The sequence below is a fragment of the Carassius auratus genome, chromosome 49, assembly GCF_003368295.1.
Source record: "Carassius auratus strain Wakin chromosome 49, ASM336829v1, whole genome shotgun sequence".
NCBI lineage: Eukaryota > Metazoa > Chordata > Actinopteri > Cypriniformes > Cyprinidae > Carassius > Carassius auratus.
The window spans coordinates 3,811,040-3,825,783 of NC_039291.1; positions in this window are offsets into that span (position 1 = coordinate 3,811,040).

Consider the following 14,744-nt stretch of genomic DNA (forward strand, 5'->3'; position numbering starts at 1 on the left):
ATGTGCAATATAACATGTGTTCATGTTTCACGTGTAAAAAAACACAGTATTTTTCACACAATTCACTTATCTGTACACCGAAACGGGCTGATGTCTTCTTTGTTCTATAAAGTCCCTTCCTTCAGAAATATGTAATGCGTTCTGATTGTGCCAGCGGTTCCTGTGTTGTGATTCGACACCAGCTTAGCGAACGTTTCCCTCCTGCAAACGCGATTGGGCTAGTTTGGAGTAGTTTTGAGAAGCAAGTGGGCAGGATTTGTTTTGAAAACCTGGCAATCCTGATCTGAACGCACATGCTGGAGATGTACTTCTAATCACAGCATTCGATTTTTTGCACAACGCTACCATCTAATTAACAAAGCTAAACAGCGTTGCCCTTTGTGTAATAAGTTACAGAAACTTAGACGCACCAACTTAAATAATAAAATACACTTACCGGCTGTGGTCCATAAACAAAGCCTTCTCCAGACAAAGAGGGAACTGCTCCATCTTATAAGAATAATCTTTGTGCGAATCCAGCATTAAACTGATTTAGATAAAGGAAGCTGTCCTCAGCAAAATGTGCTGCACATAGTTTTACATGTGGATTATAATTTTAGGGGAACCGAGTTAAACATAAATTGTAACCATTGATCTCTAAGTACAGGTTCTCTGGGAAGCCCAAAAAAAGGTGATTGGACTCAGAGATGAAAATAACAGCATTTCGACCACATGGCGACAAACACAAACAGCTCTTCCTCTTCTCTGTGCAAGCGCAACAAGACCACGCCGCCTTTTTTATGTATTCCTGTGGGCAGAGGTTAGTCAAAAAACTGTTCTAGTGACGTCATTACTGCAGGAAGTAGAGGGATGTAGTCCAAACTGGTCGTTCGATGTAGGCGTATTCTGTTAAATAAAATATCTCGCTTGGCATTGAACTTTGAGCTTTGAAATTTTACAGATATTATTTATACTCTAACAACAGCATTACACACTAACTAAAGTTTGAAATATGGGATCATGAAGAACGGGACCTTTAAAGCCAAGCTGAATTCTTAACATCCAGGGACCTCAGCTCAGTAACACAGCACCTGTATTTACAGTATTTTTGTTCTGTCTCTCTCCATTTAAGTTAATAGTTTAGGAGTTTACTTGATATTATTATGGACTGATTTTAAATATCTGCTTCGCCCTAAAGCTCTTGTGTATGTTGCTGCCAAACTAGCTGTTCAGCAGTGAGAAGTTGCTAAGAGATCTTACTTCTAAACAGACTTTGAATTCTAATGATGTCTGGTGCTTGTTTGGGCACATCATTTCACTGTGATGCTGTCTATGCAGTTGGTGTTTCCACTGAGGAGGACTGAAAAATGCTTGAAGGTGTTAAAGACCCTAAATGGAATGGTGTTTTTTTTTTTTTTTTTTTTTTCTTTTCTTTTATTTATTTATTTATTTACTTAACTAAAGGAAAATGACAGTTTATATATATATATATATATATATATATATATATATATATATATATATATATATATATATATATATATATATATATATATACTTCTCTATGTTCTTGTTGGCACAAAATATATATATATATATATTTTTTTTTTTCTAATCGATTTTTTTTGTCGCCATACTTACTCATGTAACTACTCATGTACTCATGTCTTTAAATAGGAAACACATGGAAGTGTTTAGTGGCTTCTAAATTCATCCCTGTTTAGATCCTAAGGAATGAATTGTGCTAAGCTAAATGCTAGCATAGTGGCGCCCCACGCTACACTGATTGAGTGCAAGCACTGAGATGGTAGAGGTACGTATCAATTTGTCTAAGTTGAGGGAAGAACATAGTGAAATATGGAGAAGTGATGGTGTTTTCCTTTAATAATAATAATTAAAAAAAATATATATATATATACAGATTTTTTTAAATATGGCCTTTATATCAGTAGATTATGTTGTCAGTTATTCCATAGCTCAACCTTTAGGAACTGAATAACTGTAGAATTAATATATTAAAAGTTCAATCAATTTAATTATTATTTATGTAACAAGTTGATATGAAGCAAAGACATGAAACATCAATGGCTTCTTTAGGTTGCTTCCAGTCTAAAGGATCTAAAAAAAAAAAAAAAAAACCTTTGTTTTTATCTAATGCATTCTTCTAGGAGAAGGTCATTATTTTCACTGCAATCGTGATATGCATATGACATATGTTCTTCAAAGCCACAGAGATACTCAAGGTCCATTTTTAAAAAGGCAATTATTACATCCTCTCTCATTGAAACTTTAGGGCCATTTTGATGATATTGAAACGATGTCCATAAATTACCATTCAAGATCACCTTGCATGATATCAGCAATGCAAAGATGCATGTCATAGTGCATTATCTCTGGGATTGGTAGGATAGGATATAGGATTGATGAACTACAATTATAATAGATTTAAATTTTTAAAATTATTTATTTTTTAAAATATAAATAGAAAAAAAGTTTAATTATATTATTATTATTATATTTGTGTGTTTTAATATCACATTATATTTATTTACAAATGAAAGAGACTTCATTTCATTTGATTATTTTCATTTAAACCAAAATATATGATTATTTATAATGAATGATTCTCGCATAAGTACAGAGAAATAAATAAACCTCACGTAACTCTTAGACTCAGAATAGAAACATTATAAAGTTAGGAGTTTCTGACACAAATTTCAAAGAAATGCACACATAACTATGAATTAGGAGGACCACAGACCCTGTTTTGTGAGACAGTAGATACATTTTCCCTGCAAACCAGTAAAAAGGTAAAGCCCTGTAATCTGAAAGGGGGCCCTAATGGTCATCTTACAACATATGTACAGAAAGGCCAAAGGCCAAAGGCCCCTCGTTATCAGCGTGTGCTGTTCTTGCAGATAGGCTGTGGAAACTTGACATAATTTGGAACAGAGCCCAGGTCTTCAGCTTCATCACCTATTCACTATCTCAACAAATTAGATTATGGTGACATGCCAATCAGCTAATCAACTCAAAACACCTTCCCGAGCCTTCACAATGGTCTCTCAGTTTGGTTCACTAGGCTACACAATCATGGGGAAGACTGCTGATCTGAAAGTTGTCCAGAAGACAATCATTGACACCCTTCACAATGAGGGTAAGCCACGAACATTCATTGCCAAAGAAGCTGGCTGTTCACAGAGTGCTGTATCCAAGCATGTTAACAGAAAGTTGAGTGGAAGGAAAAATTGTGGAAGATAAAGATGCACAACCAACCGAGAGAAAAACAGCCTTGTGAGAATTGTCAAGCAAAATCTATTAAAGAATCTGAGAGAACTTCACAGGGAATGGACTGAGGCTGGGGTCAAGGCATTTAGACGCGTCAAGAAATTTGGCTACCGTTGTCGTATTCCTCTTGTTAAGTCACTGCTGAACCACAGACAACGTCAGAGGCGTCTTAAGGAGAAGAAGAACTGGACTGTTACCCAGTGGTCCAAAGTCCTCTTTTCAGATGAGAGCAAGTTTTGTATTTTATTTGGAAACCAAGGTCCTAGAGTCTGGAGGAAGGGTGGAGAAGCCCATTGCCCAAGTTGTTTGAAGTCCAGTGTTAAGTTTGCACAGTTTGTGATGATTTGGGGTGCTATGTCATTGCTGGTGTTGGTCCATTGTGTTTAAAAAATAAAAATAAATTAAATATTAAAACAAAGTCACTGCACCCATTTAACAAGAAATTTTGGAGCACCTCATGCTTCCTTTTGCTGACTAGCTTTTTGAAGATGCTGATTTCATTTTCCAGCAGGATTCGGCACCAGCCCATACTGCTAAAGCACCAAAAGTTGGTTAAATCACAATGGTTTTGGTTTGCTTGACTTGCCAGCAAACTCACCGGACCTGAACCCCATAGAGAATATATGTGCTATTGTCAGAGGAAGATGGGAAACAAAAGACCAAAAAAAAAAGGAGAAGAAAAATCCAAAAGAAACCTGGCTTCCATACCACCTCAGCAGTGGCACAAACTGATCACCTCCATGCCACGCTGATTTGAGTCAGTAATTAAAGCAAAAGGATCCCCTACTAATGTAAAGTAAATACACATACTTTCCAGAAGGCCAAACAATCCCTAAATGTGTTTTTCTTTTTTTATGAAGTATTCTAATTTTTGAGATTGTGAATTGGTGGGGTTTTGTTAAATGTGAGCCAAAATCATCACAATTGAATGAACCAAAGACTTAAACTACTTCATTCTGTGCACTGAATTTATTTAATATACAAGTTTTACAGTTTGAGTTAAATTACTGAAATAAATGAACTTTTCCACAACATTCTAATTTATTGAGGTGCACCTGCATAAAGGGCCATCATTCCACCAAACCTATAATGTTCTCTAGACTTAATGTTGACCTACTTAACTTCAGCTCATCAAAAGAGTACAGTAAAGTGTAAAAAGTGCATGTATCTTAATGTGCTTAAACACAAAACATCCATTAAGCAAACAATAGGAAAATAATGTTTATTTTTAAAGATAACAAATATCAGGAGACAATTCCCTGGCACTATTAATGCTTACTATTTCCTTTTTTTTCTATGTGGTTGCTCTGCATTTCTGTGTAAAAACAGCAGAAGAATACATTTGGAATAATTGCAGCCAGAGTGCCTGCCGTGCTCCGCTGCAGCTTCAGGGAACGAGGAGAAATCTTCTGCAGTCTTTTTCCTTCTCCAGCTATTTGAGCTCTGGTTTCCTTGTCATTGCAGAGCAGAAGTCTTGCCTGTTTAAAAAAGATGTAATTCAACATCTCTGCTCCCATTAAAAAATACATCTGTCTGCAGCAGAGCTTCCCTGTATCTCTTAGTAAATGTAAATATCCACTGTATTTCATGGTGCGTGTGAGGGGAGCAAGAGAAGAGAGTCGTTCTAGCAAGCCAAACTATACTGCACTGCTGGCAGCAAGTAAAAATTACAGCACCAATTAAAGAATTGCCCCTTTGTTTCCATTGAAGCCATGTATGGAACATCCCAATGTTATATAATTCATGCTTTAGGTAGACTCAAAGGTCTCCTAGTCGTAGGAAAATATAGAGCTTTGAGATATAAAGAAAAGTGCGCAGAATGTGGTAGGGGGTGTAATTTAACAGACTTCATAATGACTTGCTCTCAAATTTGAATGCTTAATGCTTTATCATCTCCACCAGATGGCGGACACTGGGGGAATTGCAAGGTTAATAACAGACTTAATGAACTTTATTTTCAGGGACAGAATACAATTGAATATGAATATTCTCAGAATTTAAAAAGTAAAGAGTGTAATATTTGCACCACTCTGTTATCCCCTGCAGTAACTCCCAGTCTGCCACTGGTCGTTCGAAAGACCATCCCCTAAACTCACACCATTAATTGAGCTGTTGCTGTGTCAACTGCAATGGCTGGTTGACAGATCAAAATATGCAAGGTATTGTTATAATGATTGTTTACAAATAGTTTGCCCAAATATTCTACCTGTCTGCTTTTGGTTGGACAAACAGATAGCCCCGCCTCCAAACAAAAGCCATTGGTAGAGTCAAAGTTGTACCAATAGAGTGGACACACATACTTCTGTATTGGAGGAAATCATGTGGGGGTGACCAATTGTAGACACTCTTGAGCCATTGAAAATGCTCATTGCTGAAATACTAGGTCTCAAGATCTCCCTGCCAGTCACTCACCCTGCCAAAGCACACCTGTAATTCAGCTACAGAAGCCCTCTTACAATTCATAGAGCCGGTGTGTGCAGATGGGGGTAGTCATCCTTTTCTTAATATATGGTGTCTGTTCTTTCACCTGATCCTGTTGTGTTTACTTTTTAATTCACAGCCGAGGCCGTGTCATCTTGACCACCCACCCGTCCCCTCAGCATGAAAGATCACCCTTACTTCACAAATTAAATTACTTCAGTCGGCCATACGTCACTCTGCAATGTTATCCGCTTCGTGCAGCTGTCCACAATTTGCCCACTTTACTCTTCATTTTCACTAATATCTTCCACACAGGATATTTCATGCCTATCAGTGGATTTTCTGCACTATAAAGCTGTCAGTGAAAACCATTCATAAAGTAGTGCAGTTATTTACATGGCTCAGGAAAACCTTATAGGAAGACTTTTAGCATCAGTTTTATTGCATTGTTAAATGTATCAGTGGCATCTGCTAAAACAAACATATCTATACCTATAAATATTGCTAAAACCAAACATAAGGGATTTATCATTTCTCAGTATGCATATCCAAACATTTTCAAATAAACCATTTTCCTGTCAAATCATACACACACTGTTTGTTATACAGAAAAGAAGAAGAACAATTTTTTATGTATGCATTTAGTTTTCCTAAGAACCATAACAAACACCAAGATTTGGGGAGGGATCTGGATCATATCTGGAGTCCAGAATATCATAGAGGCAACAATTCCCGAAGCCATTCAGGGGACATTTTCCTCAAAATAAATAAGTAAATAAAAGTAAACAAATAGGTCTGTCCAATGTACGATTTGTTGGCATAAGCTACCCCGAGCAATATAAAAAAAACCCTAATGTTAAAAATTACCTAAGTATTTTTGAGAGGTGTTATCTATTCACAGAGTAGTCATAGCTTTCCATAGCCTTGCTATTTGATATCCAGTATGCAAATATGATTCACAAACAGATAAATAATACTGAAACGTGAAGCATGAGTCAGGCCCAGCTGTCAGCAGGAGGTTCCAGGCCTAAATAAACGCATCAGCTCTTGAGGAGCCAGTGGTCCAAACAGGGCTCAGCAGGGGTGGCCACAAACAGGAAAACATCTCTTCACCTTCTCGTCTGAATAACGACTGTCACTCTTCTTGTATGGAACTGCACAAGCTGGAAATGTGGAGCTCTGTCCCAGTACGTGGACTTGCTCTGAGAGTTCCTATAAGTTCTGCCATACCTACCACAGCTGGTTATTTAAAGAGCTTTAAACCAATGTTTAAATGTCACTGTGTTCAGGCATCAGACCACAGAACCAGACTTTTCAAACCAAACCAAGCTGCTATTCTGTGTGTTGTCATGGCTTACAGTAGAAACTCCCCCTTTTCCATTCTTCCAGCTTTACATGTTTTACTAAATCTCTCTGTCTGGAAAAAGCATGTATTCTTGTAAGTCTTGTGGTGAATGAGCTGTGATGCAGGTACACACAGGTCTATGCATGTGCGTTTGAATGTTTCGAAAGTTTTGTTGCCATATGTTGTCTCCATAAAAACAACACAATCCACTGAAGTGTGAAGTGATGTCATCAGAAGAATGAAAGAGAAGCAGTTAAATACCAAACACAAAAATAGTAAATGTAGTTGAAGTAATGCAGACAGCATTTCTCACTATGATAATTTTCAGATCTATGAATTTTCACAGATAATCAAGAACTAGAGTTGCCATTTGAGTCATTATTTAAGAATGACTTAAATTAGTTGTCAAGATTCCACAAACATGGCAAGATCTTGCTATAGATATAAGTGAAGGCGAAAATGAGCTATTATCATTTCATCTTCCTTGACAAATCAACTGATTGCCACAACAAACAGGCACCAAGTGTTTATGTAGGTAATAAATACAGGAACTGGACACCTCTGACCATGATCTATATTATGATTGCAAGAGGTAAAAACAAGAACTAGTGCATTCGTCAAACTACTGTCAGTTTACCAGGTCTGATTATGTTTTACTCCAGTAGCAAACTACGAAAATATAATGTGATATAGTATGTAAAACAGTGGTCAAATATTGAAGCTGAAGACCTTTCTAAAGTAGTTTTACCATTTATTATGCAAATAAGACCAATCATTAGAAGATTTCAAAGCATGATTTATTTATAAAACAATAGTGCTCTTGTTGCTCAGTGGTAGACCATCGAGTTAGCAGCACAAAAGGTTGTGGGTTCAATTCCCAAGTAAGAGTAAAAAAAAAAAAAAATGTTAGCCTTAATGCACTGTAAGTCACTTTGGATAAAAGTGTCTGCTAAAAACATAAATATAGAATAAATATTGTGACCATTCATTCTATTTTCTCCAAAACATGGCCTTGCCGGAATTTATAAATTGCCTAAAAAGTTTTGGCTTTGTTTTCAAACTTATTGAAGAAAAAAAAAAAAGAACCAACAGTGTGCAGGAATTGTGCACAATCGACCAATTGTGGCACGCGACAAGGTGGGATGTACAGATAACAGTCAAAGCAATTAAAATAAATGTACATATAATGTATGAGGACTGTAGAGAATGCGCCAATAGGAAAACAAAGCCAAAACATGGACATTTTAGGCAATTCAGAACTCCTGGCCAGGACATTTCTAGGAAAAAGGGAATGTACTGTAGGAACAAAGCTCAAAAAAAAAGAACAGAAAAAGCTTTTCAAGCTTAAATAATTGCAGAGGTTACTTGGGCTTTTGGTTTAGAAAACTACAACTCCAAACCAAGTCAATTGTGTAAGTTGAGTAAGTCAGTTCACTGCATCCTTACAAATATAACTCCCAAACCTGCTGAAAGGAGACAACATGTTGTACAGTCTGGAACTGCATGGCCATTACACCTCCACTGGAAATATGTGTTGGGTCATATGAAACTAGACGCCCATTACATCAGCTGGCAGTGCTGATTGTTCCTATATTTTTAATTGTGACTTTGTTGTTACAGGGGCCTGATCTATTTTCATACTAAATCACCTGCAAACTTCTCCTTCTTCACCTCAAGCCTCATTGGAATTACCTCACTGTCAGGTCCAGTCCTTTCAAACATGTGGAAAAAGGATCAATGGACTTTTGACTCACCAGTTATTTATTTTCATTTATTTGTTTGCTGTTTGCAAGGGCCTCTTGAAGGAAAATAAAAAGGAAAACAAGGTCTAGGGTAACAGTAGGAAAGCAGGAGTGGCTATTCTTCTGTAAAGCGTGTGATCTAAAAACATAATTATCCAAACAAAGCACCTCCATTCCCATTCCACGAGCGCTCCTCCTGGGTTTCAGCATCACCCACCTCCAGCCTTACAATAACAGTGGGAGCCTCTGGGATATTTTCAGCTTACCCAGATTTCCTCGCTGGAGAAGAACAAACACAAAGTGGTTTTGGGGTGACTTCTCGCACTCTTTTTCTCGCTTTCCGTTCCTTCTTCTCTAGGCCTGAGTTTGTTGTCATAGCTTAGAGCTTTATTAAAGCTGAGACTGATTGTTTATTAATAATTTGAGGAGGGGTTTTCCTTAGCTTGGATCAGTTTTATTTCCCTGTTGATGTCCTAAAGGGAGAGGGGGTGAGATTAAACAGGTTTTGTGTTTTTTTTTTTTTTTGTTTTTTTTAAATGATTGATTGGTGAGAATGGTAAACAATGGGCATGCCAAAAAAATGAAGGCAAATGCAATTATCAGTCCATGAAAAAGGTCTTTCAGGGCAGGCCAGTTCTCTTGGTTTCTTTTTTCGTGCCTGCATTCTCTTGAAACTGGGTAAAGGCACCTTCGGTTAAAGGAGGGCGCAGAGACTGAAATGCGATCTCTGTGCCTTGTCGAGACATCAAGCACAGGTGTTTCAACAAAAGGAATTACACATTTTTCAACTGGCCCAAGAGAAGAGGTCAGGCAGCATGGCACAATCTGAAATTCCTCCTTGAAAACACGTTGTAAAAACACTGTCATTATTTGACAATGGAGAGGCACGAAGGAATGTCTTGCCTGATGTTGCGAAGCAAAGTTAAAGTCAACATGAAACTGCATTAGCAACTCTTTTTAGATCTATAATCAAACATCTGAGTGAAGTATATTTTATGAGAAATGTAGGGCAGGGTTTGGTTCCAGTCCAAATGATGGTTATGGTGACACTGGTGGACAAAGAAAGGTTTAACAGGTGTTTATATGTAGGCAAACTACCCCCCCCACTCTTTTTAGAATAACATGCACTAATAATATGTAGGCCAGGAACATTCATCACGAACAGTGCAAAACAGATGTGTGTATGTGCGTGTGTGTTATATATATATATATATATATATATATATATATATATATATATATATATATATATATATATATATATATATATATATAAATAATAATTTCACCTCTGTTTATCAATTTGCACTGGCTTCCAATAGCTGCTCGTATAAAATTCAAGGCATTGATGTTTGCCTACAAAACTACCACTGGCTCTGCACCCATTTACCTAAATTTGTTACTTCAGACTTATGTGCCCTCTAGAAGCTTGCGTTCTGCAAGTGAATGTCACTTGACAAAGTCACTTTTACGGACTTTTAAATTAAATGTTCCCTTCTGGTGGAATGACCTCCCCAACTCAATCCGAGCAGCTGAGTCCTTAGCCATCTTCAAGAATCGGCTTAAAACACACCTCTTCCATCTTTATTTGACCCTCTAACTTTAACACTCACTACTCTAATTCTATTCTTTAAAAAATCTAACTACCTTTCTAATCTTTTTGTATTCTATTTTCATTTCATTTATTATGCAATTGTATATGTATGTGTGTGTGTATGTGTAAAGACCTCTAACTAGCTTGCTCTATTCTTTTATTTTTTATTCTATCTGTTTTCTTTTTATTTATTATATTAGTTAAAATCCCATGCTACGTGTACTGTGTTAACCTAACTGAGACTTGTTATAGCACTTATATATCATTGCTCTTTTTGTTGTTTTTGATTGCTTCCACTGTCTTCATCTGTAAGTCGCTTTGGATAAAAGTGTCTGCTAAATGAATAAATGTAATGTAAATGTAAATGTAAATGTAAATAGTAATAGATGCTGGATGACACCTCGTTTGAAGTTTTGATGTTTGATCGAGGTGTGTTTGATGCTTTCAAAGGGGTGGGGGAGGATTTTGGTCATAAAAGAAAGGAGAAACCCACTTTGCTCAAATTGTGAGGCATATTTTGAGGTGTCAGACCAATGGGAAAAGGAATCAATGGCAAATTCAATAACAATGAGCATGTTGCCAATTTTTATAGATTCAATAAATATTTATTACACAGAATCAGAAGTTGTTTTGGAGGATGAGGTCGAAACCCAGGATATATTCAGTGCCGACTTTAAATTATTAGTAATTTGTAAAAGCAACACATTTAAAGTAGTTTGCTACTTAGTAAAAGTAGTACAAGGTACCTTTCTGAAAAAGTAGTTAGCTACATTGCAAGTCACTACTTTGAAGCTTATAAAGCATTGTGGTACTATTTTACCCAGAATGATTCAGTCCTTGAGTAAACAGGCTGAAAAATTTGATCTGAGTTTGAAACTGATTTGGATTGCTTAGCTTGCCAATTGGACTCAAAAGTGTGAACCACCAATCATTCATAGCTAGTTTATACTGTAAACAAGTACTTGCTTGAACAAATAGCTTGCTACTGAAAATGCCACTGTGATGAGTGGGGTGGGGCCGAGAGATGTGGGAACGAGCGAGGCCGTTGGAGTGATTGGGAAATGAACCACACCTGCGACCCACTACCAGTCTCGAGTTCCACAGAGGAGATGGAAGGATATAAAACTGGAGCGACGACAGTGGAGGACGAGAGAGGACCAGGCCTGGGCCATTATTTTATGTTTTGCTTTTTATTTATGCGCACCGGTCGTCCGTGAGGGGCTGGTGCGCTGGTTTGTTTTTATTTGGAGTTTATATGGATTGTGCGCCGGTTCCCGCCTCCTTCTTCCCGATGATTACGAAGGTTGAATTCATTACAGCCACCCTATTTCAAAAGTAGATTCTCTACTGTCAAATGCAGTGTAGCTAAGCTAGTGGCATCACAACATGTAGTTCACGACTTCACAACACTGGATATATCACTCACTATATGCATGTGGCATCCTGTCAGGGTTATGTCGGTCCTTTTTATCTTTCATCTTCTTTAATAGAGAAGATGCGCAAATCCACTTCATTTTCAGCGTTTTTTGGCGCATCTTCTCTGTTAACTATGGCTCTGTGTAGTAACAGCTGCTAAATGTGAAATCAAGCACCTGATGGAATTAACCGCTGATTAGAGAACCGGCTTTACTGGCGAGATGTGCATTAACGATCGGCCGATCGTGATCATAGCACCCCTAATATATATGTATACTTCAAATAAAAAGCAAAAAAACAAAAAAAAAACTAAAAAAGAACAAAACAAATTACCCATGCAAGGAGCAAGACAAGAACATGGAACTACAAGGACTAGACCTCTGTAGGAGTGACAGGAACCCTTTGTATGGCCCCAGACATGACAGGTAATAACAACACTTGATGACTTGACAAGACAGGAACAATCTCTATGGCCATGACCCAACTGGCAAGGGAAACCGTCGAGGACATAACAGGAACATTTTATATGGTCATTGCTTAACAGGTAGGAACACACTCTATAGCCATGAACCAACTGGCGGGAACATCCTCTGTGGGGGCTATTGAAAAACCCTCCTGGGCCACAGGAAGAGACTCAGGAATTGACTCTTGATAGCCTCTGAGGCTGGAGGCGACACTGGCGTGAGCTCTGGGCCTTGAGGCGACTTGGCTAACTATAAATTCTCTCAGGAATGATTTGAACAGACTTGAAGCAAGACTACAGTAGAGTTTTAAACTGACTTGATGGATTCAGACATTGTCGCAGTTCAGGGGAATTTGGTATGAACTTGACTAGATCAGGGATAGCTGCAGATATCACAGCCAACTCGGGTATCTGAAATGTACAAGACATAATAAAAAGGGCAAAATTGAACAGCTAAGAGAAAAACAGTAGTAAAGCTCATCTTATCTCTCAGCTTTCCAAATATGTATGGCATGTTTACCTTTATTTTTATTTATTTTTTGGTGTTTCACAAAGTTAACCCTCAAAGCATTGAGTACTGTGGCGGTACACTGGAGCTGTATCAGGTTAGTGGTAACACAGTTTATGATTAACTTGATTGCTGAAGAGTCACATTAATCATGCTCAAACTCCAAGAGTTATTTCTCAAGAATTAAAGGTGTTAGGTTGAGTTGTGTTGGTTTGGGTGTTTTTCTTTCTTTTTCTCTTTGTCAGATTCTGTGATTGGAGTGTAATTGGAGCTCACCTGGTGGTCATTATGGTTATTTAAACCTGATGCGAGAGGTCATCAGGGCGGCTGCTCTTCTGTTGCTTGAGCAGTTTGTCAGAGCTGTGCTCCAATTTTGTGGCAGTTTGTTTTGCATCCACGCACTAGAGCCGAGCACACTTCACACTGTGCATCCATTCACTTGTGTATCATACTGATTGATATTAATGATATGCCTACTGACTTTTGTGACTGGTTTTGGTTATATTTTGTGGTAATAAATATTGTTTTAAGTTATTCTGTCATGTCGACTTCGTAATGTTACATCTTAGAGGCAGATGTAACAAAGGGATTATCAAAAATTTGTTTATTTTTGTGTGGCTCGGCTTGAAGATCATCTTATCAGATTTGTCAATTTGTACATGTAAAGTGAATAAAAAATAAAATAAAACATACTGTCATTGTTGACAGGGCGATGAATGAAGTGACAAAAATCTAATTTTGCAGAATGTGTTATAATAAATCCTTTGTAAATATGTCAAAAACTATAGGTGGCAATGTACATAGTTTTTCTAGGGACTTTCAAGACATGCTGTTGTTGATCTCTACCTCATATTGTGCTGACATGTTAAATTGTTTAAAAGATATTGGGACTATTTGTAATTTCAAAAGCGTGTACAAGTGGTTTTTATAAGCCTGACAAAATGCATGTCTTTGTGTCAAGAAGTCAATACACACATATTAACTAATTGTTACAAAGTTACAAAAAATAATAATAATAATAATTTTGCCATAGCATATGGACTTCTGGTAATTTGAGCTTTTATTCTTTTAACTGAAACATGTCTATAACCATTTTTAGTAGCAGTTTAATAAATGTGAAGTTTCTTTATTCACAATCAACACACAAAATATAACTTGTTTAGGTAGACGTATCTGCATTCACTATATGAATAAAATATGTCCAGGGTCGTAAACTCTAGCAAAGGCATAATGTTAACTACCGAAGAAATAGACTGATTTGAATTATTATTTTTTATGTTAATTAATATAATGTTTGCATTCTGTGGCCAAATGTAGGTTAATTGTGTTTTTCTGTTTGCATCATAATATTTTACTAATATTGAATGAGTCTTCATTTCTACTACATTCTACCAAATTACAAAAATGTTTCAGAATTTAACACCAAAATCACGCCATTGGTTAATTTAATCATTTACTCACCCTTCACTTATTCCTAACCTGTGAGTCTACTTCTTCTGCTGGACACAAAAAGAAAATATTCTGAAGAATGGTGGTTACCAAACGGTAGCCATTGATGGAAGCCATTGACTTCAATATTTTTTATTTTATTATTATTATTATTATTTTATTTTTTTTTACTTTACTTTTCCCATACTATGGAAGTCAATGGCCACCATCGACTATTTGGTTACATTCTTCAAAATATCGTATTTTGTGTTTAACAGCTGTAAGAAATTCATACATGTTTGGAACAACGAAAACGAAAATTTTACTGAACTAATTGAAATGGTTTTCTGTTGTAGTCATTTTTATGCCACACATGCTATGTAGAAATTTAACTTACTGAATTTTGAACCTGTTGTACATTTCTTTAGGTCACTTCAGGATCATGTAATGTTTTTGTAACTGCATATCTGAGCATAGTGTTATGCTGAGGTCCTATTTAATTTGTTGACAGTATAGAGAACTATGAAATCACAAGATTGCTTTTTTCTTATATATTTTTC